Source organism: Peromyscus maniculatus, chromosome 5 (genome assembly GCF_049852395.1).
Source record: "Peromyscus maniculatus bairdii isolate BWxNUB_F1_BW_parent chromosome 5, HU_Pman_BW_mat_3.1, whole genome shotgun sequence".
In the NCBI taxonomy this organism is placed as follows: Eukaryota; Metazoa; Chordata; class Mammalia; order Rodentia; family Cricetidae; genus Peromyscus; species Peromyscus maniculatus.
This window is the reverse complement of record NC_134856.1, coordinates 41,717,020-41,743,649: the sequence shown is the minus strand read 5'-3', so window position 1 is coordinate 41,743,649 and position 26,630 is coordinate 41,717,020. Positions and strand designations below refer to the sequence as shown.

Below are 26,630 nucleotides of genomic sequence, written 5' to 3'. Positions count from 1 at the left end.
TGGGGATTCATCAATAGGGAGGGCTTCCTGAATTAACAGGCACTTCAAACTTCTACTGGTCACACAGAATACTTCCAGACCCAGAATGGGATCCCTCATGTCAATCCCACAGCTTCACAAACCGTAAGACTTCGGGGTCCCTTTCCAAGTGTCAACAGACAAGAAAGGAAGTCGTAAGACCAATTCTAATGCAGCCTCAACCACTCAGAGACGATCCTCTAGACACCTACCATTTATTGAGTGCCTACTGAGTGCCAGGCTCTGTTCTAGGTCCTCCTCATGCACAGGCTCCAGGGCCTCCCCCAGCCCTCTGTCTCCAGAGAAAGGAGGCAGCAGAGAGGTCCAGGAAGGGATGGAAGAGAGCCGGTTGATACCAGGGCCTTCCAGAGCACCAAGCCTGCTCTCCCAAGCGGCAAGTGAGGGCTGAGTGTGCACAGGAGTTCACGCTGGAGACCTGGAGGGTGGAGCCCATCTGATGGACCACCACCCTCTTTTCTGTCTAGAGGCGGGAGATAATAGATTCTGATTCATCTACCTCCACCATCCTCAACTCCGGCACTCCTGTGTCCCTGACTGGAACCACAGGTGACCTTCTCTACGGAATGTATGGAATGGCTACTGTTTTAGCAGTTAAAATCCCCTCCAACTGTTTGTCCAGCAAATATTATTTCACTCACCAAAGGCCTAAAGTCAAGACAGTGTGAGCTATTAGGGAAGAAAAGTTCCACAAAAGACATACCACCCAGGTGCCTCCTCACACCACCACAGACCACTGTGTCTCATAAAAGATGAAGCAGAGAAGAGCTGAGCCATAGCTACAGAAGGAATACTGCATCAAAACCACTATTAAACAAAATTTTAGATGACTAACTGAAGGTAATATGATGGGCTGATTCCAGTCTACAGCTTAAGTTTTTGTTTTTCCTTACCTGGCTGTCAAACCCAGGGCCCTGCATTTAATAGACTAGAGCTCTATCATTGAGCTCTATCCCCAGCCCATCTATGGCTCAAGAAAGCTGAAAGAGAATCCATAAGTTATAGACTGGACCTCAATGAGCTTATGTTAAGAATAAGAATATTCAGTACACAGGTATTTATTGGCGTGGCTTACAAGCATAAGCAATAGGTCATCATAACATAAAGCAAAGCAAAAGAAGGAAAAGCAAAAGTAGTAAAGAAATTTAGGTAAAAGTGAAGGTTAAAATGCACTCATTAGTGACCTACACATCAAGCCCTGAAGCTGGCTCCCCAGCATATCTGTAAGTGAACACAGAAAGCATGCTCATGCTGGAGGTGCACCATCCACAGTGCCTATGAGAGAAGGAACAAGGCAATTGGTTTGAATGACTTAGCTCCCAATTGCCAAAAGTAGGATGAACATGTGAGCAAGAAGTGTCTGCAATGTGCCTCTCGGATCTCTTTAGGGAGGTAATAATGAGAGTGCTTGAGTGTGAGGCCATCCAGCTTCACTACTGCCTTTGATAGACAAGAATAATGACCCCAGAGGGTGTTGGTGGTTTGCCAGAGGTCAGACAGCTGGTCAATGGCAGAAAGAAGAGGATGAGGGCCTGGGTTACTCATACCATGCTGACAGTGGTCTGTCTGTCTGTCTGTCTGTCTCTCTCTCTCTCTCTCTCCCTCTCTCTCTCTCTCTCTCTCACACACACACACACACACACACACACACACACACACACACACACACCCCTACTCCCCATTCATTACTCTTCAAAAATCTACAGTTGGAGGGATAGAAGGATGTTTAAATGGAGGTTGGGATAAAAGACAGGGAAACCTGTTCCAGATTAGGAGAGAGCTACAAATCAAAGAATTAAATGCAATATGTAGACTCCATGTGAACAGCAATGCTAACCAACCAGCTCCTTAATAAAAAGCCATGTTGAAGGCAATCAGACAAGTCTGTCATAATTTGGTACTAGATGAGGTTAAGGGAGCTGAGCTGTATCTAAGTGGCAAGCATTCACCTAGCATGTTTGAGGCCCTATGTTCAATCCTCAGCACTGAGGGGAGACAGGGGGGTAAGAATGTCTCAGGGCTGGGGTGTAACGCAATAGGAAACAAGCCTAGCATGCAAAAAGCCTCAGATTCAGTCCCCAGTACAGAGTCAGGCAAGAAGGTAAGTCATCTTTGTTCACGAATAATAACATTTATATTAAAAATGATAAAGCATTATGATATCGTTGGATTGGCTTCAAAATATTTCAAGAAAAAAAATCAAAAGAAGAATAAATGAACCCAGAGAAAAGTTCATTGCTGAGTCCAGGTAATAGAGTTACAGGAAGGTTGACTCTTTTATTCTATTTTTATACAATATATTTCCCTTAGATACACTACATGCTATCAGACAAATTTCCTGAAATAGCAACAGCACCAGAACCAAGCTACAGTCTTAAGTTGGCCAAGTTCGAGGCAAGCCAAAGCCTTTTCCAAAGCAATGAAGGGTCTTCTTACTTCAATTAAGCTTCATGTCTAAGAAACTCCCCCTCCAGCTCCAGCTATCTCTAATGCTCATTTCCAAAAACTACATCTACTGATCTCTCCCTTTAGAAGTTACTGGAACACCAGCACACTGCTAATGTCAGAAGAGAGAAAAGGATGATTTATCATGCCCAGACCCCGCACCTGCCACTATCCTAGTGAGCAAAAACAAGCCTGTACACAATGTTAGCCACCCAAGCTCACACAAGCCTTGATTTACATACAGCTTAGAGTCCAAGGCTGACTAAAAAACAAAAACAAACAACAAACAAACAAAAAACCACCATCTATGGATAAGGTAGAAAGAGGTATCCATTCTTGATTTAGAGGGTTAAAAAGTACATGGGGAGGGAGGAGCTGAAGTAATGATTCAGTACTTGTTGCTCTTGAACAGGATCCAGGTTCAATTCCCAGCACCCACACGATGGTCCATAACCATCTGTAACTCCAATGCCCCTTTCTGACCTCTACCATGTCTATGTGTGGTACACACACACACACACATGCGAGAAAAACACTCACACATAAAATAATGTGACTAAATCTCATTTTAAAAGTAAATATGTATTTGGCTAAGAATGTGCTAGTTGTCACCTGTGAAGAAATTTCAACTACGGAGTTTCCTCCACCAGACTGACCTGCCCTGAAAGGAAGTCTGTGGGGCATTTTCTTGATTAATGATCGCTGTAGGAGGGCCCAGCCCCCTGTGAGTGGTACCATCCCTGGGCAGGTGGTCCTGAGTTGTGTCACAAAGCAAATTGAGAATGCTATAGAGAACAAGCCAGTAAGCAGCATGCCTCTGATGGACTATAACTTGTAAGCCATGCGAGCCCTTTCCTCCCAAAGTTGCTTTTGGTCATGGTGTTCAGAACCGCAATTGTAAGCTAACCAGGACAGTAGTTTACTAGCAGAATGCTTATCTAGCATGCACAAGGCCCTGGGTTCAATCCTCAGGACTATGAAAGGGGCTATGTGTATGTATAGTATGTGTGTGCGTGTATATAAAGTGTGTGTGTGTGTATATATATGCATATAACTTCCAGGTACTTGAAAGAAGGTGATGTTCCTCACCACCTTTCATCTAAGCACTAATGTTTCTTCAGTCACCTGATTGTTCTGCATACTGAACTGAGCTGCTTCCCACTGGACAGCTTCTATCACATGGGTCTGCAGTTAGATGGCCCAATGGTAAATGTGTTTCTTCACACACACACACACACACACACCCATCACATCAGCAGCCCTTCCCCCTCCAACTTCACGCTGTAGGGCTCCAGGAACTTACCTTTGCCATGGGCTTTAACGACAACCTAAACAACTGTGCAGCCATAAGTAGCACCAGTGCCCCAAGAACAAAGGACGATGTCCTGTCATGTCCGGAACTTACAAACGATGAGTGCATCCAAGACTCCAAACAGATATTCCACAGATTACAACAGGCACAGTTGCAAATACAGAGTGAGCCTCCCTAATTAAATAATCCAAAAACCTGAAACTTCTTGAGCATCACTGTGACATGACATAGATGGAAAATTCTACACCATGATAGAAAATTATTAAACTATATAAAATTACCCTTAAGATATATAAGGAGTATAAGAAAAACAACTTTTTTTATTTGGGTCCCATCTCCAAGGTTTCTCATGTTTATGTAAATGTCTCAAAATCCAAAACAATTCTGGTCGCTGGCATTTTGGACAAATGATACTTTTAACCTCTAACACCAAACACGCATGCAAGAACCCTGACAGGAGGATACTAAGTTGTAGATTTACACACAGATGAGGGTGTGAAGGGGCCTGGAAGACGGGCTAAGAATATAGCTCAGAGGCCCTGACTGAATTTGATCCCAGCAACACGTAAGATGGGTAGGGTGGTGCATGCCTACAGTCTCGGGACTATAGAGGCAAGAGAATCAGACATTTCAGGTCATCCTCGGTGATACAGTGAGGTCAAGGCCAGCCAGGAGTACATGAGATTCTATTCCAAAACAGAAAAGGCATAGCCAGGAACGGTGGCACATACTCTTTTAATCTCAGCACTCAGGAGACAGAGGCAGGTGGACATCTGAGTTCGAGGCCAGCGTGGTCCACAAAGTGAGTTCCAGGACAGCCAGGGGTAGACAGAGAAACCCTATCTCGAAACCAATGCCTAAAAAAAAGAAAGGGGTCAGGACTAGAGAGATGGCTCAGTGGTTAAGAGTGCCTGCTGTTTTTGTAGAGGGCTGGTTCAGTTCCAACACATACATGGCAGCCCATAACTGTCTATAACTCCAGTTCCAGAGAATCGGATGCCCTCTCTTGGCCTCAGCAGGCCCAAGGTATGCAGGTTGTATACACATGCACACAGGCCTGCAAAACTCGCATACACATCCATGGTGATGCACAACTCAAATCCCAATACTGGTGAGGAGGTAGAGGCAGGTGAATCGCTTTTGAGTTGAAGGTCAGCTGGAGCTACATAGTGAGACCCCGTCTCCAAAGAAAGGAGGGAATGCAGGCTGGGACAGAACCCGAGGTCAGTTCCGGAAAGTGCAGGTGTACCTCCCTCCCGGGCACCTTCAACAGGCAGCCCCAATGCCAGAAGTCATCTCACCACTCTGCTCACTCCGTCTGCGGAGGGAAATAATTCGCTGGGGACACCTCGAAGCCCCTCATGAATGAGACGGAACCTACAGGAGCTGCTCGGGTTGAAGGCTCAGGTCAGTGCCAAAGGGTAGTATTGAGAGTCATGGTGTAATCTTATCACAACCCAAAGTACACATGGCTATATCAAACCAGACAAAAACTGGCTCACTCCCTTCGGGAATAGGACCTGTTCTCTGTGCATGTGTGGCTTCTGCAACTGACCTGTCTGCTGCTGGTGGGGAGCCCGGGGAGCCCGGGGAGCCCCGGAAGCCCTAGCTGCCACAAACCAGTTACCAACGACCACCATTTGAGCCTGTGTGACATTTGTAGGAAGAACACTGATGTTCAAAAGGGACCCAAGGCATTCTGGGCAGAAGGATAAAGGGCAGAAGTGAATGGGTCCAAAATAGTGATCTGGACCTCCAGATGTCCCCACTTAAAGGAGGCTGACCTCACAGGGTAGGACCAAAGGGAAGGCCTGCTTAGGCCTCGGCTCACGCAAACTCTCCATCCCCGAACAGAAGGCCACTCCTACCCTTGCTCCTCGAGACCCTTCTCACCTGCAGAGATCTCTCTCCTCACTGCTACAGTGGAAGCTTGGCTCCAGCAAGCCTATGCCCTGACGCCACAGCGGAGTCCCATCGCTCTGACCCTGCGCATGTCAATCACAGACTACAGCTTTCTGCCTTGCTGTCCAGACTGAGGCTTGACCTCCTGACCCTTAGTGCGTAGACTGCTGACTGGCTAGGACAGAAATCCAACAGCAGCACCTTTACTTACACTCGCTTGCACGTCTCCAAGCTCAATCGTTGACCCTCGCCTTAATCACACACCAGCTGGCCCCCTCCCCGGGGCTCCTTCCTGGGAAGCCACAAGGAAAAGAAAGTCCCAGACAGCAGCAATAAGGTTGACAAGTCACCAGCTTCATCTTTTCCCTAATCCAATCCTGCCTTGCCTACTTTGGATCCGCCATGAAACTTGAGCTCCCAAAACTTTGAAAACTCATTCCTGAGATATGGTAGGTCAGTGTCATTCAAGCTGAACAGCACTGTGCTGTGGCATATGTAATGCTGAGGACCTCTGTCACAGCCTCCAGTGGGTCACAGGGGTGGAGGCTTGCTATAGTGCGCAGGCTCATCCCCAGGACTCAGTGGAACTTTTTAAAAAATATTTATACACACTATATCAGCATAGGTACACACACACACACACACACACATATATATATATATCATCAGTGAATGTACATATACTAATATGTACATTAGTATCTATGAACATAAATTTACATATGTATCTATATAAACATATAAATGCAGCATAGGTGTATCATGGCACAGTCAAAATGCACATATCTACATGAAACCAAACAGAGAAACTTGCTCATTTCTATTGCAGACATCATTCATTCTATGGGTGGTTTCCTCAGGGGACCCTCTGCTGTCATACAATGGAGCCCCGAGTCCCAGTACTATACTTCCATACAGATAGAGATATGTACAGAGAGAGAGAGAGAGAGAGAGAGAGAGAGAGAGAGAGAGAGAGAGAGAGAGAACTACCTCACTTAAAACAAAATAGAGCAGTTAAAAAAGAAAAGCATCCTAGGAAAGCCAACAAAACACACCAACAGCAGGACCCCACTAGCAAGATACTGTTTCAAATAGCTGCCATTGAATAGTATTGAGCCCCTACATGACAAGCCCCGCCCCTGGCTCTGTCGGGGGGGGGGGAGTGAACTCTCGCTGTTCTGCTAGGGAAAACTACCCTGGTCACCTTCATTCCAGCAGGAGGAAAAGAGACTGTAAACATTAACCAGACCAGAGACAGGACAGCCAGTGAAGGTGATACAATCTTATGTGGCACCAGCATCCACCTCCAGCATTCTGTCATCTGATGATGGACTGCTTCGCCTCAGACGCTCATTGGTCCAGGGAAACCTGAACGCTACGAGCAATGTTCTCAGATAAGTGGTTTCTCTCTCAAAGTAAAAGGTGGATCAGAAAATGAGCACACAAGGAGGTCAGGGATGCCTGTTACACACCGCCTCAGGCGTCGACTGAATTCCACACACAGTAACCTGTCCCCCAGGAAAGGTGAGAGGAGTGTTGGAATGAACGGCAGGGAGGACCAGAATTTCCTCTCTCAACGTTCAAATTCCTGAGTCACGAATTGGAACCCCGATGCTGTAACTTACACACTATCTCTGGTGTACGCCTATACACACAGAGACACACGCAAGTGCGCACACACACACACACACACACACACACACACACACACACACACACACACAAGCCTTTATGAAGTTGCATTAGCTTCCAAATCCATTGTTTAAAACCCTCCCTCTCCCAGGCACTTTGAGATAAAAGCTGTATCTGCCTCACTGGCCAGCCGTCAAATTCTGGCACTTGCCTCGGCTACGACCAGAGCAGTCTTTCCAACAGTGGGAGAAGGCACAGGCTGTGCCAGCAGAGCAAGGGTTAATGGAAGCTGACCGCAGCACAGTTGTTAAGGTAATCAATACCACTGAGATACTAAAGCAGCATAAGCCACAATATTGATTGCCAAGAAGATGATAAAACTGTTTATTATGATAATTGCAGGGTCCCTGCAAGATGCTCCTAGCGCTTCCTAAAGCTGTTTACAAAACTAATAAAGATTTGCCATTTCAAGGTCTTTCCTTGGAGCCAACCCCTCAAACTCCTACTCCCTACCCAAATTCAGGTCTCACTCCTGAGGCGCCCCACCTAGGCAGTAGGTCCTAGGTGCAGCGCCCCACTCAGAAGCCTGAGGAACTAACCTAACCCCTTGCCCTCTGGAAGGAAGAGAAGTGTGGCCAGCTGACACCAGGGTGTGCACAATCCCTCCTCAGAGCACAATCCCTCCTCATGTGACAGCTGCCGGGCTTAAACCGAAAGAGGGGGTTGCTCTGGGCGCCTCAGCCTGACATCCATTTGTTAGAACACACACTGGAGAAACCACATCACCTTGGTTGGTAATTAAAACTTCTCTGGAGAACTTGGTGGCTGTGGAACTCACTGAATACCATCCGGCAGAGACGCTAGGATGTGCCCCGCTCCCGACACATGCCAGCAGTGGCCTGGATTGCTGAGGGAGGACCAGGTCTGGAGTTCTACCACACCCAGGGCACCAGCTGAGTGGGAACACACTCCTTCCTAGCCACAAACACATCCCTCTGCTTTGAGATGGAGAGCAGGACCCACACTGTCGTGATGAACTGCAATGTGGACATGTTTCTTAATAGCAGGTGTTGCAGGTGTTTTACAGAACCCTGGAGTCCTGAGATGAAGTATGATCGCCTCAGCCCCACAAACCTAGGCCAAAAGAAAAAAAAAAGGGGGGGGTGCCTTCAAAGCACAAAAGAGAAGGGAGCTCACATGTTTTGGAAGAGCCCAGTGGCATCTAGAAGGCAGGCCGGTCTGCCCTCACTCAGTACTCAATAGCTCTTGGCTTCATGTCCAGTAGCCAACTGCCTGGGTGTGGCCTGCAACATCACTTCTGCAGCTGAGGAAAAGGACTCCTGGCCTAAGCAGGAGGACAGTGAGGCGGTATCTCTTCTGTTGCCTCTCCCCAGTTGAAAGCAGAGAAAGAGTAGTACTGAGACTCTTCTTGCCTGGGCTCCAACCGCCTCTGCTCAGGCTGAGAAGCCACTGCTTTCTAGCCGCTCCCAGCAGCTCCGGAAGGCCACAACCCACGAACTGAACCTGTGCATACACATGCACCGTTTAATTTTGGAGACAAGCAGAGACACGCACGCCTTTGTAGACACCTGGCTCTGCCTCACCTACTCCCAATCATACAGAAATCAGAAACACGGAGCCAGTTTTATGCAGAGTGTAATCTCTTTGCCAAAGACCTGGTCGTGAACTCACAGGTACCACAGCGTGGCTGGAAGGGATGTACCAGGATCATCTTAACCCGGATACCTGCTCTTACAGGAACCGTCTGGCACCCAGGAATGGCTGAGGGAAATGGAAGGCTTCTCTGTGACTACATTTCACAAACGGCACACTCCCAGGAAAAGAGCAAAGGGCTTCCCCCATCCACCAAACTCCAAGCAGGATTCTCACTCATTCACATACACCCATGAGATCCATATTGACAAATGCCTCCCTGGATTTGATACCAAAATGAGATTGATATTAAGAGTAACTAATTTTGCTGTTACCTTTTAACCTCACTTGCACATATTAGCTTGACTCTTAACAATAACTTCAACAACAAATATATATATACATACATACACATATACAAATATATATACATATACACACATATATATATCCACCCTAAGAATCATATAGTCCACACTTGGAAACCCGCCCACAATGGCCATCCAAGCCTGCTAAGTGCTAAGAACCATTTAGGAGCATTGTAAACCATTAGGGCCATTAGCTCTAATCTGACCTCAACAAAATAAATCAACCTGCTAGGAACAAATTTAGAAGCTTTCCAAAGTCAAGTTCTGAAACCCTGAACAGCTTACAAGCGCAATGCAGGGCAGGGACAAGTAGCCAGACCTGGAGCTACTTGTCTGCCCCCACCTTCCCCAAAGCCAACAGAAGTGGGCACACTCACTGGAAGACAAAGCAGGCTGGCAGAAGCCACTGGCCACAGACGGCTGTAGAATTCACTCCACTCCTGCACTCACCCCATGCATGCCTTTCACCCAGACAGTACTGAGTACCTTCTTCCAAAACACGTAAATATCTGGATTTATTTTCAAGATAGCCTGTTGGCTTCCATCAGTGCTAACTCATTCTCAGCAATGGGTCAGTGCTCATTCAGCCAGCCTTCGTGTCTTCGCATGCACAGGTAGGAGATAAATTAAGCGAGTACGTGAATCAACATAATAAATAATTTCTCCAGCGTAAAATAACCATCAGCATACTCTATAAATTTATAGTGTAAAATCATTGTGGCCCTTCATCTTCATTCTCAGGTGGTAATTACTTACTACATTTTTTTAATGTCAATGGGACTTCCTGGATAAAGACACAGAAAGTGAAACAAACTATGGTACTATCCATTGCCATCAGCAGAGGGGAGAGGAAAGGGAAGGCCAACCTTACTAGACAAGCAGGCCGTCGACGTGTGTAAGTCAACAACCCCTATGTGCATTTAAATGCTAAAAACACACTGTAGACTCATTTCAGGGCAGAACTAAGTAGCAAGAGTGAAGGAAAACAAGTTAGTAAGCGGAGAGCCAGGGCCTAGCACACTGAGTTCTATAACCCGAGTCTGGAATTGCTAAAAGCTGAGTAATCCTTTCCAGCTCCACCCAACATGAATTTCCAGGTATCAAATTATATGTTAATTACACCAATGTGAAGTTATATGAGGGGAAGTGGTATTAGTCAGCACCCAGGGGCGGAAGTTCGGGAAAACTTGAGTTTTGTGAAGCATGTTTTTGTGCACAGGCCTGAGGCATCCCTGGCTCCAGACAAGGAACTCAGAACAGCAGCCCCCAAGTTATCTTCCCACCTCTTGGGGCTCCACAGCCAGACAGACCCCTGTGCCTCTTTAGCTGAACTTCCCCAACTTAGGACCCAGGTTCTCTCCCTGCCTGTGTATCTGGCACACAGGGTAAATAGTGCTCCACCCCAACCCTGCTCAGGCTCAGCCGGCTGGGAGAGGAACAGCTTCCCCTAAAGTGGCCAAGGGGTGTAGGTTACCCTTTCCAGGTCTGGCAACGCCTAAGGTTCGGGATAGCACTGTGTCCTACATTGCCCTGACTTCGGGAACCAGAGACACCCATTGTACCTGTGCAGAGACACACAGAGAGTTCAGGAACTGCCAGGACATGAGCAGCAGAACTCGGTGCCTCCCGGGTGCTACTCTTGTCCTGATGTGAATGAGGAGCACCGGGGAAGTCCAGGCCTGTCCCAGCCAGAGTGGAGACACAGAACACAGGGCCTTGATACAGTTGTGCAGGGATCTCAGAGGTGACCGACCCATCAGGAGAAACTGCACCCTTTTTTTCCTCTGGCCTTTCTCTTTTTAAACCCTTTTCTCCCCTAATAATATACTCAATAGGCAGATGTGAGAAAGGCACTCAATACCTTCACATGGAACAATACCAAAGAAACCCTGCACACAGCTAAGTTTGAATAGTGTTAGTTTCGTATATACTAATCTATATTAGCAGAGTGTATACTTTGTAGTATTGGTACAGTAGCTAGTGTAACACAGAATGTAGTACAGAACAGCCTACAGTGTGATACAGTATTAGCATGGCATAGCAATATACTGTAGTATTAGTATAGTGTAGCAATAGTAAGGCAGAGTAGGTGGTAGTACTCTAGTACACACACAGTAGTAGTGTGAGTGTTAACTCACGTCTGCACTTGGCTGACATCCTAGCAGACAGATCATCTGAAAGCTACAAGTGGCTGGGGGATGCAACTCATTGGCAGATTGCTTGCCGAGCATCATGCATGAACCCCTGGCTTCCATCCCCTGCACAGTAAGTAAGTAAATAATAAACAGATAAATAAATAAATGCCATGAATTCTTAGCCTGCTTCTGGCCTCAGGTTCATAAGATATAAGTAGGGGCTCACAGCTGCCTTACCTGGTTGCGAAGCTTTCTGAGCCTGGTAGACCGTTTCTGAGACAGCAGATGGTTAGTAGCTGTTTACTGTTAATCCTCACGCACACAAACACACAGAGAAGAAGTGGACTTGTTTCATTCAGTGCACAACCCAACAAAGACGCTAACCTCATTTTCGAGGCTCAGCGAAATGAAGTCCTGCCTGTAGTCAACACTGGGCTTGAAAACAAGTCCCCCACAATCTGCAGGGGGCACACGCTTAGATGTTCCTTGGATGTCGGAAACTCTAGGTAGGACCGAATTCTAAATATACTGTTCCCCATCTCACATACACATACATATGACGATGCTCAGTTTAGGCACAGCAGGTTAACAACAACAACAACCAGCCAAGGAGAAAAACTGAATAATATGTTATAATAAACATTACTTAAAACTTACGAATCCTTCCTTTCTGGAATTTTCCATTTAGTATTTTTCAGGCCCTGAGTGAGCTGGAGTAACAAAAACTGGAGGGTGAAGTGGCAGATAAGGGTGTTCTCAGATTTCACTCCAGTGTCTCTTGCATATTTATTCTCTAGACTACCATGCACACACTCATGGCCAAGGTCTAGCATGTTCTTAATGACACATGGGTGAATACAGCATGCCCTGTGTGTGTTTGAGCAATGTAACTAGCACCCACTGTACTTCCTTAGATATTCCTGCTTGGGGCAAGGCAAAATCAGGTATGAACAGTCTAACCCAGAGTGCCCACTCAAACAAAAATGTAAGCCAAACAGCACAGAACAGACAGACTCCAAGACACAGCAAAAACAATGCTCCAGGTTGTCTCAGGCTGGGCAAAACCGACTTTCCTAGCAGTCAGCCAGAGAGTCACCAACCATCCAAGCACCATGTATGTCCTGGTTTCCTCTCTCTATCAATCTGGCTGTGTGCTAAGCATCATCTCTGATGCAAAGCCTTCTCTCCTTCCTTCAGGCTTCCTGAGAAGGGTCGTGTGAAGGGTTATCTGCCTCCGTGACCTCTTCAGTCATCAATAGCCTTCTGCCTTTCCCATCCCCCCACCGAAGACAGGCAGCAGAGCCAGCCCTCAGCTCTCCCCATTAATGCCTTTCTCTGTGTCCGGCTACCACAGGAGGGCTGGTGAGTGAGAGGACCTCTGGCTGACCTCTGCTGACAGGCTCAGAGCCCCCTCTGTCCACTGATCTAATGTCAGGCAGAGTAATTAGCCACCACGTAGTAACTGCAGCTTCTCACTGTGCTGGACCAAGGATGCAAAAATCCCCTGGAGGAGCCCTGTCAGAGACCCCAACCCACACAGATGCATCTATCTGCTCAGAGCAAAAAGGAAGGAGTCAGCAACAGTGCTGAAGGAGGCCAGCACTTTCCAGGGATTAATTAAAGTGGGACTTGGGTAAGAACTTAGGGAGCTACAAAAGAAAACTGGTAAACAAAGGCAAGTGGCCAAGGAAGACATCTAGGGCTTGCCTGGAGAACCCTATCCAGGGAACCGAAGCTCTCAAGCTAGACAGACGTGCACAATGAAGTTTCATCTCAGCCTCAGGAGGAATGTGGGAATTAGCCTTGGGGAAGTATCAGGAGGAGATGCAAGAGGTAGCACACCCAGCACAGAACCGCTCGGCCCACCTTAACCCTTCACTCACGTCCAGCTCGGCCCACCTTAACCCTTCACTCACATCCAGCTCGGCCCACCTTAACCCTTCACTCATTTCCAGCTCGGTCCACCTTAACCCTTCACTCACGTCTAGCTTCCATTACCATTTCAACTCAAACATGTAGTGCTGTTCACCTTTTAGAAGATGCTTCAGGGGCAGCCTTCAAGGACCTGGAGTGCTGTTTACATTTTAGGTATTCTGCCAGACTCCAAGAGGCCACCTCCTCCACCCTATGTAACATGGTTCAGGGTAACACACAAGTCCCCTCTGAGAAACAAAGAGGCGGGCCTGCACACACAGCAGCAAGCCCTTACTGGGATTCAAACTGAAGCATCTTCTCACTCTAACAGGACAGTGAGTGTGACCTCCCCGCCCACCAGCACCAGGGTCAGCCCTGTGAAGTGCGCACTCACCTCCACTCCAATGGCCTCTACCTGCTCTTTGCTTTCCATTCCCTGGAGATGCTGGTACCCAAGAGAACTCCCGGAAGTTTTTCTCTAGCAGAGGCAACAGGTTCAGAAGTCACAGCAGCTTCCCATGCAAGCACTCCAGAGACTTCCAATTTCCTCTCCTCACTACAGTACTGTCTGGTTTCCCAATGCATCCGGGACACCTCTGGGTCGCATCCAGTGACAAACTCCAGGGTGGCAGCAGAGGATTGCGAGGATTCACCCTCCATTTGCTTCTCCAAACAATTAATACACTTAATAACTCTGGCCCCCGCGACAGAGTCCTCAGACGGCCCTCGATTAACCTCTCCCCGCTACGAGCAGTGGGTCTCCACCAGCGTTCTTCTGCTCCCTATCACTTAATCATTTTTTAATCCACAACAAGGACTTTGCGCCACACTGTGGTTTTGTTCTCTCTTAATCTTTTATGAGGGACCTTATGAAAAGCTTTCAGAAAATACAAGGGAATTTTGCCTACCAGGTCATCTTTATTATTTTAGAATTCTTTATGAAGAAATTACAGAGCTTAATGTTGTAAATGAATATTTAAAACTCGGCATTCGCTTAGACATGCAAGTCTGACTCAGGTTATATTTAAGTCGCCACGGTATTATCTCCATCTTTAGAAATATTCTTGTCTGCCTACAAGGAAAGAGTGACTCTCCTACCCTGACCCAAAAGGATGGCAAGTGTCCTGTGAGTGCCCAGGACCTTATGGGTCAGTAAAAAAAAAACTTAGCACATACTGAATACCAATGGCGCATACTCATTCCGGTGACTTTTGAACAGCAATTGGTCAAAAGTCACTGGGTCCAGGAAAGCCTGGATGCAGGCAGCCTGTTTGACTTCAACTTGTTCCAGATTATCCCAGGACGATGATAAGTAAACAGCTGGCCATCACATCTGCAGGGAGCTGGCCACAGCTTGACACTGGCACAGTCTCCATCCCTCTTAGACGCATGTTTGTCGTGGCTACTGTTCCTACTCAGCATTTTTCAACCAGCTTAGCTCTGCACTCTGGAGCAGGTGTCCCCTGATGGGACAATTAAAGATGTACAAGGGGACAAGGTGTTTCTTGGTCATCTAAAAATTATTTTTCCTGGAATGTCCAAAGGTAAAACATTTAGTTAAATATACATCTTTTTAAGACCTGGGCTCAGCCGGGCGGTGGTGGCGCACGCCTTTAATCCCAGCACTCGGGAGGCAGAGCCGGGCGGATCTCTGTGAGTTCGAGGCCAGCCTGGGCTACCAAGTGAGCTCCAGGAAAGGCGCAAAGCTACACAGAGAAACCCTGTCTCGAAAAACCAAAAAAAAAAAAAAAAAAAAAAAAAAAAAAAAAAAAAAAAAAAAAGACCTGGGCTCAGGTGCGGTTCTGGAATTCTGGAATTCGTTTGAAAGCTTTCCTATCAAGTCAACCAGACGGTTAAAAGACTCAGCGTCACACCAGCACACTGTCCTCATCACCAGGGGGACTCCATAGCCTTCTTGATCCACGTCTCTGCTTATAAAACTATACACAGCCCAATGCTTTGCTTCAGTCCTCGAAACTGTAACTAGGGTCCTGAATTAGAAGGCCAGATGAGATATGCCTGCCACTTCTCCAGAACATAAATGACAGCGACATTAACAAGTTCCAGGAAATAGTCTATGGACTCCAGAGTAATCGGCAGTTGTTTATACTTGAGTTAGACCGTCTTTGTCAATCCATCATGGGACACCTGGTGGGAGGAGAGAAGCAACACCCTCCATACATTCAGCACGCCACATGTACACACACACATAATAATAAAAATAAATAAATAGATAAATGCGTAAATAAATAGATAAATAAATAAAGTGTGGGCTATTTTTTTAAAGCGTCACCTAATGGAACTGCCCAAATTCTGTTTTCACCATGCTCCTCTCAGCTCCTGACGCCCTAGAGGGCGGAATAGGAACTGCAAGTCCAGGCGCCCCATTAGGGCAAAGCAGCAGTTCAGCCTGCACTTAATGAGCTCTTGTAAGGAAGCAGGAAGTCTATAAAGTAATTTAAATAACTTCCAGTCCTGAAATAAAGGAAATTAAACCGCTGGCACAAACCTGTCTGATGGACAACTTCTTTGTCCCTCGGATCACATCCACAGTCACAGCTGTCATAGGCCTCTTCCCAAGGCCAGCCCCCAAATTCCTCTCCTATGAAACACACAAAGGCTGTCAATCCTCACAGCTCTCCCAGCCTCTGCAGAGACCTGAGCCAGGGATGTGGTGTGGCAGGCAGCGAGCACACAGGAATCAGCCCGTGAACCCCACCCAGGGAGGTCTGCTACTGCCCAATGTAGGACCTCTGGCAAATCACAACGTTCTAAGGGACTTCCGCACATCAGCACGACGCAGGGAAGGCCTGGATCTGGCCAAAGGACCTTGAAAACTATAAGAGGGTCAGATGAGAAGAGAGCAAACTGAAAGGCAAAAAAAAAAAAATGCTGGTATCCTTTGAGCCACCCCGGGCCCTCAGGCCTCGGAATTTCTCAACCTTCTGCTCCAGAAGCCCCATCCTACCGTGGCTCTCCTCCTCCTTACTAAGAATGTTTATTCTTAGTTTCTTCTGAGCCCTTAACTGCAGGTAATTATTTGCCTGGATAATGGTTAGTCCTGCTGGACATTGTTTTCCCACAGGCAGAGACCGTGCGTGGCCTTTCATCTTCTAGAAACCAGTGTGACCAGAGCACCAAGCAGATCCTTGATAAAGCACTGGACTCTACCACCCCTGTGGCTGCCCAGACATCCACCCAATACCAACATGCTACCAATGAGCCGTTGACTGTCCACAAAACAAGGCAATACTATCTTAACAAGGTGAGACCCCTAACCTGCTGTGAGTCCACAGGGAGGGGGCCGGACTGGGGGATCAGGACCCCTCTCTGCACAAAGAGCCCCAATTTCCCACCTGCATCCCTTGAAAGGCGCATCCTCTGTGGCCACGGCTGTCTCACCTGGTGAATCTAAGCTGCCAGGTGCTAGGGGTTGTTTCTGGCCATAGAGTGAAGTTTACTTTCCTGATAACAATCAAGCAGGTATGAACTAGTCTGACCAGTACTGTGGACACAGGATCACTACAAAGACAAACTTAAAAAAAGCTTAAGATCCCTCTCGTTCCTCTGGTTCCACAGCTACTGTTATGGGCAACCTGTGAAGCCTCAACTCCTCTGCAGGAAAGGCCAAGAATGAGGCAGGACTTTCTTCGTGGACAAAAAAAGTTGCCACCTTGTGTGCAGGGAAGGCAGGATGCTGGTACCCTTGAAAGAGAACCACGGTTCTCGCTCAAAGAGAGACTCGGCCAAACCCCCTTTGAGAGAGGAAATCACCAACAGAAACCTGGCTTTACTTTCTAGACAGACCCTGCCACGGCGGGTCTCATCTTACTGTTTTGTTCTTTGTGCTGCTGGTAGCCGAACCCAGGGCCCTGCAGGACACTCCTGACCTTCACAGACAGACTCCATGCGAACTCGCTCTATCACCCCCAACAATTTCTGCAGGTGTACAACCTCTCTCTGGGTGCCACACCGTGGCAGCTGTATTTTGATGCATGTGTAGTTTGCTGGGTTGTGGTGGTATTTGGAGGTTTTTTGTTCTGGTTTTGGTTTTGTGTTTGGTTTATTTGGGGGGGGGGGGTGTTTTTGATGCTGGGAATTAGACTCAGGGCCTCACGTATGCTAAGCACCCTGTCACAGCATTCTTAATACCACTGAAGACTTCAAGGTGCTACCGCGTTTGGGGCCTGTGTAACCTGCAGGATTGCATTCAGAGGGTCTAGGGGCCTGTTTGAGCAATCACTGTCTTTCCTTAAAGGCCTTGCAGGTTGAGCAACCGTTGTCCTTTACCCTGGAGGGCTGCTGAAATTCTTGAGCAATATCGTTCCCCTCCAGGACTTCCCACGGTCCAACCCCACAGTCCCTGCCCACCAAACGACACTCACATCTCATAACTACGGGGGAAGCTAGTCTCTCGGCCATAGTGTGGCCAAGGCTGGAAAGGACGCAATCTGAGGACAGTCTGTCTACAGTAGCTTAATCCAAGAAGCAAATACAGATTGTTCACCGTGAAATTATTTATAGGACTCCCCACTACAGAAAAACCTGACTTCCCACCAAGTCCCCTGACCAACAAACACAAACTATGCTGCATTTAAATCAGTGGTTCTCAACCTGTGGGTCATGATCCCCTTGGGGGTCAAAGGACCCTTTCACAGGGGTCGTCTTAGACCATCAGAAAACACAGATATTTTTATTACAGTTCATAACAGAAAATTTACAGTTATAAAGTAGCTACGAAAATAATTTTATGGTTGGGGGTCATCATAACATGAGGAACTATATTGAAGGGTCGCAGCCTTAGCAAGGTTGAGAACCAGTGCTCTAAATCCTTCACCTAAAATAGAGGCCACAGTGGCAGGCAAGATGGCTGATGCCTGTAATTCCAATACCCATTAGGCTGAGGCAGGAGGACTACTATGAGTTCACATGCCAGCCTGGGCTACATATCAAGATCCTGTCTCAAAAACAATTAAGGGAGCTACCTATATAATTGTAAATTTCCTAATAACCACATTTTTAAAGGAGGAAGAGGTAAGGTGGATGGTAATACATCTTATTTTCCCCATTATTTAGCATCTGATCTCAAATGTAATCAATCCAAATTTTATTAAGGTATGCTCTCTTTCTTTGGGTAAAATATGAAATCTGTTTTATGCTCCCAGAACAACTTTCCTTGTGCTCGATGGCCACACCTGACCAGTGGCTGCTGCACTCTGTGACTGAAGGCTCAGGCCCCTGCAGATGAGCTCTCAGTCCCCAGCTCTCCCCGGCCTCTCTGTAACAGCTGACACAGTTCTTCTTACCCACGGACACCACAGAACTCCCACTACCTGGGCCTTGTCACAGCATTTCCAGCTGCAGTTTGGATGACATGTCACAAAGTTCAGCCTGCCAGTGCTAGAGTGACCAGATTTTCAAGGAATCCTGTACAACTTATTGATTACATTTGAGAGCAGATGGTCCAGCAGCTCTTCTCTTGAGGCCTTATCCAGCACTAAACTAAAGCCTGGGGTTTCGTGATTTAAAACCCTCATAACTCTGTCTGTCCTTAACCATACGTAACTAACTCTACGCTGGCCACGCAGCCAACTGGGGTGTTGCTCATGATCAGAGATGTCTGCCTTATCTAACTCATGATCACGCCAAGGTGCTTCTGCCCTAGTCATGCGAGTTTGACAGGACACATACAAACGGATGAAACATACTCAAATGACTGACTGAGGTGGTTCCTTAAGTAATCTTAAGGTACAGAGAGGCACGGGAAAACTCCACGGGCTTTGGAAACTCAGTCCAGAGCTGGGCAAGATTGGCTCAGGCCTGACCACTCTACCTATTCCTGCACAGAATGGACTCCACACTACTGAGAACCACACAAAGCAGATATGGACCAGCCTTCCAGGGCCAGGCAAGAGGGGTCCCTCATGAGCCTGCAGCTGCAAGTCTGGAAGGGGCCCATTTTCTTTACAGCACCAACAAGCTGTGCATCTCTTTTCTGAATCTGGACTGACCCCATCCACCAGAGCTCACGATGTGATCTAGAAAGCATCACTGGCAAGCTCAAGCCTCTTCGGTCCAGACTGGGCTCTGAGAGCAGGGCAATCGGGGAGAAGCGGAAACACAGAACACCGCTCACTCTGGCTCCCTGTTCTGGCTGTAGGCAAGAAAAGGTGTGCACGGAGCTTTGGTGCGGGCCAAGGCTGGGCTTGCTTCCCAGAACCCCACAGGGGACAGAGCTGGCTCCCAACCTACAGACTCAAAGGGCTGCTTTGGAACAGGTGGAGGGGCCTGCCCAACTAAGAATCCTGAACAAGAACAAAGAATGAGGACCACTGTGTGTCCACACTCTCCTCAACACTCAACAACCTCCTCAGCTCTCCCGTCCACAAGGGTCCCTAAACCTGTCCCCAGGGCACCAAAGTGAGGGACAAAGAGCATGTGGAGAAGGGAGGAAGGAGGCGGCTCTTGCTGGCGAGCCGATGGGTGTGAGTGCTGAGTATTAATTAAAAGCCATCTGGGAACAATGGGCTTTTCATACTTGGAGCCCGCTCCGCACAAAGCTCAGCTTGTTCTAAGGGAGGACTCTCCTTTGCTTTTTTTTTTTCTTCTCCTTACTCATTTCCTAGGGTTGTGGCAATGTCTGGCACCCAGCTCAACCCACTGGAGTATCCTTTAACCAGAAGACGTGCCAGGCCAGCCTCCTCCTTGACTGCCTAATGGCCACATGCAGACAACCAGAAGAGACAACTGCAGGGAGGCTCCTCTACTCCGGCCCATGGCTTCCCAGGCTCCTGGGTGTTTCCCTCCACAGCTGCCCAGCCCACAGAAACACTGGGCATCTGCAGAGGCCCAACACCCATGTCCTTCTCAAATTACACTGCATGTACCACACCCAGTAGACACAGGGCATGGAATCCTGAGTCTAACTGTCCAGCTAACAGACACTTGAAGGCCTGGCTGGGGAAGGCGAGCAGATGATGTCAGATGCTGCGATGATCGCCTCTTCTACGTTCTGATCTAGTCCCAGAGTCTCTACTCAACAGCCCAGACTCCTCCAATGGAGACTTTTTTTTTTTTTAAATTCAGGGTGGGAATGGGAGGAAGACTCAACAATGACCATCTAAGATGCTCCTGACAGTTTAACAAAGCATGACCTCACTTAACTCCCAGGCAAACAGCCCCTACAGGAAACCACCCCAACATCCCACCTCCTGGCACTGCCATCCTGGGTAATGCTTTCTCCCCTAGTCATGAGCGGCAGGTATGGTGACCAGATTCTCCCCACCAACAGAATGCAAACGGAAGAGGGGAGATGATACAAGCTGTCACTTCTGAAATGAGGTTACAGAAGCCAAGTGCCATGTCAGAAGCCACTCTGGACAGGGCAGGGTGCCCTCCAATGAACAGTCAACACAGGCCTTTGCCTGAAAGCCCTCGAGGAACTGTGGGCTACTAATACCTTGAGTGAGCTCAGAAGTGGGTCCTTCCCCAGCCAAGCTTTCAGATGGGACCACAGTCCTGTACAACCCTCAGAGAAAGTTTAACCTGAAGGATCCAGTGAGTCCTGGTCCGATGCCTGAACCACGGGTGGTACAGACAAGTGGTGATTGTCTAAAGCAGAAAATGAGACTGAGTGGCAGTGCCCATGAACAATTGATATGCCCTTCATTTTTACAGAAGCCGACATCACGGCAGATCTCTTCCGGCTCCCAGCTGCTGGGACTGTAAGTGGTGCCCAGGCCACGCCCGATTCACACAAGAAAAGATAAACTTTGTGATGGTAAGTGGCAGCATGGGATTGTCACAGAGACCACACTTGATAGTTGCCTTCTGTTCATGTTTTATTCCATATGCCATTATTAAATTATAAAACCTCCTGGGCCTCTCATCCTTACAGGTGACATCTGAACAACTCAAACTCATGTCTGAAAATGAAAAGGTACCAGGTTGCTTCAAAATGTGAAGGCTAAAAGGAAGATGGGCTAAGGTAACTTCCGTTCACTAGTCAAGAGACTGAAGCCCAAAGTCAGAGACAGAATTTGGCCCCCTTATATGCCGTGGCCACTCAGAAATTTAGGAGGCTCCAGGCAAAACATGCAAACCACAACCATAAAAATGCTACTCGCAACAACCTTCATCCACCCTCTGGTGCACCCAATACCTGATCTCCAGATGTTCAAACACAGACTGGTTACCCTAAAGAGTAGGGAAGATCCCCATATGCACCCAATACCTGATCTCCAGATGTTCATATACAGACTGGTTACCCTAAGAGTAGGGAAGATCCCCATATGCACCCAACACCTGATCTCCGAATGTTCAAACACAGACTGGTTACCCTAAGAGTGAGGAAGAACCCCATCTGCACCCAATACCTGGTCTCCAGATGTTCATATACAGACTGGTTACCCTAAGAGTGGGGAAGATCCCCATATGCACCCAACACCTGATCTCCGGATGTTCAAACACAGACTGGTTACCCTAAGAGTGAGGAAGAACCCCATCTGCACCCAATACCTGATCTCCAGATGTTCATATACAGACTGGTTACTATAAGAGTGGGGAAGATCCCCATCTGCACAAAAGCACACCCCCTGCTCATCCAGCTTATGCTGAGACTTCATTTTACTTTAAAATCCAGGAGGACAATGCAACCATTTCTACTCAGAGAACTAACCTCAGCAGAGATCTCTAGGAGGGCTCTCCCGGCCTGCATATCACTAAGACTTCCGTTATTTTTACAAACGCATACCATAGATGCTTACAGTAAATATCATAAATAATTAAAGCTAAGTAGCCTATGGGCGTTCTGCACAGTGTTCTTGCTGTTTAGGTTCTCAGTAATTCACAAAACTGAACCGTCTCCAACAGGCTTCCAGACACAACCACAGACCAGTGCTGCTCAAATGAGTCTACATTCTCACTAACTTGCAAGCATTTTTATTTCTATGCTATGTAAGTAACAGAAGTTGGGCAAGGTGGCTCATGCCTGCCATCCAGTACTGAGAAGGCTGCTGAATATCACCAGCCTGGACTAGTGAGTTCTAGGTCAGCCTGGGCTATAGACTGAGAGACCATCTCTCAAATCACCAAAAGGAGGACAGGCAAGATGGCGTCCAGGCTAAAAGCACTTGTCGCAAAGACCTGACAGCCTGAATTTGATCCCTGGAACCCAGAGGTGGAAAAGATAATGGACTCCACAAAGTTGCCCTCTGTGACCTACACACACACACACACACACACACACTTAAAATAAAAAGCAGTAGATATTAACTTGGTTGGAGTTCAAAAGGAATATTAAAGTGCCTAAATGGGGAGCTGGAGAGACAGCTCAGCCGTTACAGAACTGGCTACTCTTCCAGAGGATTGGGGTTCGATTCTCAGCACCCACTCAGCAGCTTACAGTCATCTGTAACTCCAGTCCCAGAGAATCTGATGCTTTCTTTTGGGCTCCGAGGGCACCAGGTACACATGTGTTCCATAGACAGACATGCAAGCAGAACACTCATACAAATAATTAAAAAAAAAAAAAAAGTAAATAACATTCCAGTACCTGAAAATAACTGCTCACTAATTATTTTATATACATTGTGATCTTTAGCTTCTCCTATACATGTATTTTTAATTTCAAATTCAAGTTCTACAGCACACACAGCCTCCTGTATGACTGATGTCAACACAAAAACACACATGAATTGGTGTCCTGATGTCACCCTTATGAAGCTGACACTCTACCAGGGAAAAGGATTTAGAAAAATAAATTTTAGCACCTTTAATACCAGCACACGGGAGGTGGAGACAGGCAGATCTCTGAAACAGAGGCCACCTTGGTCTACAATGTGAGTTCCAGGGCAGCCAGAGCAACACAGAGGAACCCTGGGGGGAGGGGGGCTAAATACTTAGTAAGATATGTCTTAGTAGAGCACACCTTTGATCCCAGTACCCAGGAGACAATACCCAGGCTGTGAGTTAAGAGGCCAACCACAGTTACAAGGTAAGACCTTGTCTCAAAAATTCAAATACACACACACACACACACACACACACACACACACACACACACACACACACTAAATGATATATGGAAGTGGGATTAAAAGAGAAAACGTAGAACAAGGGGAATCCAGAGTCTGGAGTAAAGCAAGCTACACACTTAAGTACATGTTATAGTCAAGGCTTCTGACCCACACGGCCAAGCTACTCCCTATAAAGCATATACTGACTTTTCTACCTATTCACCAGCACAGAACATGTGCCTTATAAAACCAACTAAATAAATCTTGGTCGAAAACCACAAAAAGGTCCCACCTCACCCATAATCAAACAACTTCAAGTAATGAACTGCTGGTCAGCTGGCTTTGGGAATGACCTGAACTAATTCTGGGTTAGGCTTCCACTTTAGCCGTCTCCAATGTTTAGAGCTCCTCATACATTGAAGATGCTGATGCCAGCCTCTCAGCTACATGAGCCATAAGCATCTTTTCCCAGTCTGGTAGATACCTTTACATTTTGCTATTAATAATGCCCACCATGTAGACTTTTTGTTTTATAGTGTGTGTGTGGGGGGGGGGTGAGCAGTGTGCACACACACACACACAAACAGTCTGAAGGACACTTTGGGTGTCATCCTGAAGAACACCACACACCTCCTTTGGGATAGTGTCTCTCATTGAACCTGGAGCTCATCTATTCTGCTAGACTGGGTGACCAGTGAGCACTGGGGATCCTCCTGTCTCCATCGGCCCAGCACTGCCATAATGAACATGTACCCCAATGCCTAGCAACTTCACACAGGTTCTGGGGAACGAGGTCAAATGCTTGCAAGGTGGGTACTTTACCAACCCAGCCCTCCTCTTAAACCCTCTTTCTGTTCTGCCATAGAGCTCAAGCTAGCCTCAAACTCCCTACGTATCTCAATCTGGCCTTAAACTCACAATCCTCAGCCTCCTGGTATTTTCTGAAGTCTAGCAAATCAATTATCACCTGTTCAAATTCTGAGATCCCTGCTCTTGTGCATATCAGATGAACATGGACTTATACTTTCTGCTCTTCCATGATTAACCCCACCAACTCAAGCAGAGCTCGCAATGTGTGTGAGAAGGAAGAGCTGCAGCTTAACATCTAAAACTGCAGCCAGAGAATCACAGGCTATGCCATCGTGCGAAGGGCCTGAGGCTGATGCACACAGCATGCCAGCACACAGCGCTTTAAGCACCCACTAGGTCAGCATGCAAGTCTACTGGACTGGGCAAGCCTCGAACTCTCTGAACCTCAGCCTCTAAAGGCAGAAGCACCTCCTCTGCACTCTTAAGAGGAAGGAATGAGCAAAATCCACGGGAAAAAATGTTAATATAGTACTTGGTACTTCCAAGTACTGAAGAGCATAGGCTATCAATCAAATTCCTTCCACTTACTCAAAATGCTGCCTCTGCCAGGTTATTTCCATTTGGTTCCACTCCATTGTGTGGTCTCGGCATTTTCTAACCAGTTTTCCCTAGCTGACAGGAAGCTTATTTATTGTTTTTTATTTTTTAATTTTACTTTGTAACTCAACTCCTTAATCAAATTTCAACATATATGAGTGTCCAAGGAAGAAAATAACATCTACAAATGGTTTCCATTGCTTCTTTCTAACCATTATTTGCCTCTGGTTTGCTGGCCAATTCAATAAGACAGGAAAAAGAAATGTGCTGTCCTTGTTTCCTTCCCCACTGCAAAATGCTGCCGCTCCTGCTTCACTATGAAGTCTGAGGTTGTTGAGTGAATGCGATCCCTTTGTAGCCAACCAGAAATAAGAACAAAAACAACAGACGTCTTTTTAATGTTTCTCTTTGCTCTACTTACATGGTCACTTCAAGAGAAGACATTCGAAGACTACTCTTACTCTCTTGGGATGAACCCCCTGGTTACGACTCTTTCTGAAGACTGCTAAAATCTACGTGTGACTATTCTCTGGCATTTTTGCACCTACTGCACTCAGGCCTTTTTCTTGAGTCAGGATCTGAGTATCAAGTTCACTACTTCCTGCCTTATTCTCTCCAGGCCGATATTCCGTGATCATCCACTACACCCTGCGTCCTTGTCATCTCTGGACATCCTTTGTGACAACGCTGGTCCCCAGAGCTGTGACAATTTTGTAAAGCTAATTGTGGTGCTGGGTCTGGTTTCCTAACCCTGGAAAAACGTACTGAGCAGGCAATTATTTTGTCTACTAAGGTCTAAAGACCTTTCCTCACCCATTAAACTTTCTGTTAGCCCAGACACTTTTTAGGAAGGCTTTTGGTCGGTCTGTTATTCCCATTCATATTCTCCCTGTCTGTCTGTCCCTCTGTCTCCGTCTCTCTCTCCACACCCCCACCCCCATTTTAAATTTTTAGGTGTTTGAGTCATTTTCCTCAAATAGCTTCCTCACTGGGATTTTCACGTTTGTATTTTAAGTTACTGTATTTTATCTTACAAAACAATTATTTCATTTCAAATACAACTTAGAATGTTACTCTTTTTCCATGATACCAACTTGTTTTTAGTTTTGCATATTTGGGTTTTCTCTTTTCTTATTTAGACGCCATAATGATTTACCCTATTTCTTTTCTTTTTTTCCCCCAAATAAATAGCTCTTAGACTTACCAGTTCAAATGCTTCTATTTTCACAACTCATTAATTTCATTTGTTTCTTGTAACTCTTTCTCAAGATATCTTTTTTTACTTATTCCTCTCATCTCTAAATTTGACCCCTAAGTCCATTCATTCTCATTTTCCCCTCTTTAATAATGAAGTATGCCCCTAAATGCAAACTTGGCAATGACACCTACATCTTGGATCTGTGGAACACTGGTGTTTTCCTTATGATTCTACAGCAGCAGTTTTACTTTCCAAACTTCTATTCAAGTGTGATCAGGGGAAAGTGTCAATTCCATTTTTTAAAGAAAGGGTCTCACCTAGTCTAGGCTGACCTTGAAAGCTTTTTGTAGCTGAGGATGACCTTGAACTTCTGATTCTGGCCACCACTCCAGTGCTGAGATCACGGGCATGTACTACCACTTCTGGTTTGTGTGATGCTAGGGATCAAACCCAGGGCCTTATGCATGCTAAGCAAGCACCCTTATCCACTCATCAACTTACTCCAACCCCTTTTAGTTAATTAATAAGCAATCTGCCTCCCAATGGATGAAATAAAACCCACAGATATCCTAAATATCTTACCCCAGTCAGTGCCTACACCATCTTTGATGA

The 26,630-nt window shown here is 46.8% G+C and overlaps 1 protein-coding gene and 1 long non-coding RNA gene across 6 annotated transcripts in view; one reads left to right on the top strand and one right to left on the bottom strand.

The window, feature by feature from the left end:
• Zfhx3 (zinc finger homeobox 3) overlaps positions 1-26,630 on the bottom strand; it is a 256,316-nt gene that overhangs the window by 183,065 nt on the left and 46,621 nt on the right. Inside the window, exon 1 of one of the 4 annotated variants that reach the window (XM_076572128.1) lies at positions 15,907-16,290. The exons of the other annotated variants lie outside the window; for them this stretch is intronic. The gene's annotated coding sequence lies outside the window, so the exon portion shown is untranslated. Of the gene's footprint in view, positions 1-15,906; positions 16,291-26,630 lie in introns of those variants that run through there. 4 annotated transcript variants of the gene reach the window in all.
• LOC143273312 (uncharacterized) lies at positions 32-26,033 on the top strand. 2 transcript variants are annotated; one of them, XR_013051296.1, is made up of 6 exons: positions 32-876; positions 2,347-2,430; positions 16,483-16,662; positions 21,075-21,177; positions 21,295-21,384; positions 25,256-26,033. It is a non-coding gene; the product is annotated as an uncharacterized LOC143273312 (long non-coding RNA). The 2 variants fall into 2 exon arrangements; XR_013051297.1 differs by lacking the exon at positions 16,483-16,662 and having other exon boundaries at positions 42-876.